A 2,608-nucleotide genomic window follows, 5' to 3' on the forward strand; every position below is an offset into this window, starting at 1 on the left:
GTGACATACCTCTAACTATGGCACTATTGGGGGGATGGCACTATAGAAAGGAGGCTCAAATACATATATTTGGGGACAAAGCACACGCCCCCCCCCCTCCGCCCCCCCCTTTGCGCGCGATGCCATCCCCGCGTGCGCGACCGTCCCCCGCCGACAGCCCGCCGCCGGCGGCGACGAACATCGCCACGGCGTACCCGCCGTCGCCGCCCGCGCCGTCCTCGCTGGCGCGCCAGCTCGCCCTGGTCACGCTCTTCGGCGCCGCCCTCGTCCTGCTCGTGCACAACGTCGACCACCCGGCCGCCGCCCGCGTCAAGGCCGCCGTCACGTCCGCGCTGTCCGCCGCCTCTCCGCGCACCCCCTCATCGGACCCCACGGCCCACCTCCCCGCCGGCCCGCGCCTCGCCGTGTGCTTCGCCGGCCACGTCGGCACGCTCAAGTCCGTCTACCGACAGAACCTCGACGCCGTCCGCGCCCTCGACCCCCACGCAAGCGTCTTCTACCACCTCGACCTCTACGACGACTACTTCCGCGAGGGCACGGACCGCAACTACAAGAAGGAGCACGAGATCGGCGACCTGCAGCACGTCTTCGACGCCGCCCGCCCCGCCGCAGTCACTACCTACTCCGCGGCCGACGTCGACCTCCCCGCGCAGTCCGCGTGCCACAGGAAGCCCGCCGCAACCCGCGCGCACTACTCGCATAATTTTATGCAGTTCTACGCTGCCGCGGGCTGCTACACCATGATCAAGCGCGCAGAGCTCGACGCCGGCGAGCGCTTCAAGTGGATACTGCACCTGCAGCCCAACATGCAGATCAAGGTCAAGTTGCCGCCCGCGGACGCCGTGCCCCGCGTGCATCTGAGCGGCTCGGCGATGGCCCTCGTGCCGCGAAACCTGGCCGACGCTTACTTTTCCGTCGTCGACGCGTTTAAGGACGGCAAGTGCCAGCCGCTGGATAAGATGGGCAGCGAGCCATGCAAGAATTACTCGTACATGGAGGACTCGACCGAGTGCCTGCTCATCAAGTGGCTCAACTTTCATGATATCACGCCGTCGAATGGCGTCTACGTCAACAGGCGCATCATGTATCCAGAAGCGGACACTAGCGAATGACAGCTTAGCTATGTAACGTTGAAAGTCACTACTTCTTACTTTTGTAATTCTATCAATACATCAATACTGCTTGCGCTACGGAAAAAAACAAGCCTTCCTTCCTGCCCACCGCCCTTTCCCCCTTCCCCCCGCCTCCTATAAAGAATTGAGTGGCAGCCACGACAGCGGCCAAAAGCCCTCCGCGTTCGCGAGCGGCTTGATGATATTGAACGACGCGCGGAAGATGGACCACGCCCTGACGAGCCTCGCGGGCGTGGGAAACGGCATGAGGGCCTTGCCGCAACCGTACAGTGCGACGGCGAAGAAGTGCGCCAGGAGCAGGTGGCGCTGCGGCTTGAGCCCGCCGAGCATGGCGATGGGGTCGTGCGTCATGCGGCCGCCCTTGGCGAGGTAGTCCAGGCAGGCGGCGCGCATGTCGCGCAGCGCGGGGTCGTCCGTCGCGCAGAAGAGGGTGTACAGTGCGTTGGCCAGGATGTTGATGGTGGTGGACATGGGCTTGCGGCGCTCGTAGAAGAGTTGCAGCTTTGCCGCGACGGCGGGCGCGTCGGACAGGTCCGGCACGGGCGCCAGCAGCTCGCGCAGCAGCTCGACGTCCGTGAGCGCGACGGTCATGCCGCCGCCCGTGAGCGGGTGGCGCATGTTGAAGGCGTCGCCCAGCAGCACGGCGCCCGGCACGACGTGCGCCGGGGCCGGCATGACGCGGTTGGGCATCATCTTGGAGCGGCGCTCCCTCACGGCCGTGGCGAGCGGGGCGCGCAGCGGCGGCGGCACCTGCGGCACGACGGTGTGCAGGATGTATTCGGCCGCGTCGCCCGCGTAGGTCGACGGGATGTCGACCAGACAGCGGACCTCGGTGGCGCTGATCGGGTAGAACAGGACCGGGCACGGGTCGGCCAGCACGACGTGGCCGTGGTTCGGGAACGGCAGGGCGGGGACGTGCAGCACGAGGCCGTGGAAGTTGGAGTAGACGGTGACGTGGTGGTGGGCGGCGGCGCGCTTCCTCAGGGCACTCCCGCACCCGTCGCAGGCGATGGTGAGGCCCGCATGTGCCGTGGCGGCCTTGTTCCCGCGCGTGGCGTAGCGCACGCCGACGACGGCGCCGTCGCGCTCGAGCAAGGCGAGGACGTTGCCCTCGACGAGGGTGACGTTGGGGTGCGCGCGCGCGATCTCGCGCAGGCGCTTGAGGAAGCGGCCGTTGTGAAAGGCGCGGCCCTCGGGCTGCGGGCGCGCGGCGGGGTCGGGGTCGGGGTCGGGCCCGCCCGGCTGGTGGTACGGCAGGCGCTCGGCGCGCGGGCCCAGGAAGAGGGCGTAGCCGCGGATCACCTGGGCGTCGATGTCAAGCAGCGCATCCGCCAGGCCCAGGCGGCACAGGGCGTCGTAGCCGCCCGGCTGCAGCAGCTCGCCCACGATGCGCGGCGGGGCGCACAGCGCGCCGGACGGCGCGTACAGCTGGCGCTCGACGCACAGCACGCGGCGGCCGTCCCGCGCTAGCGCGT

The sequence above is a fragment of the Chondrus crispus genome, genomic scaffold, assembly GCF_000350225.1.
Source record: "Chondrus crispus Stackhouse genomic scaffold, scaffold_90, whole genome shotgun sequence".
NCBI classification, from domain to species: Eukaryota; Rhodophyta; class Florideophyceae; order Gigartinales; family Gigartinaceae; genus Chondrus; species Chondrus crispus.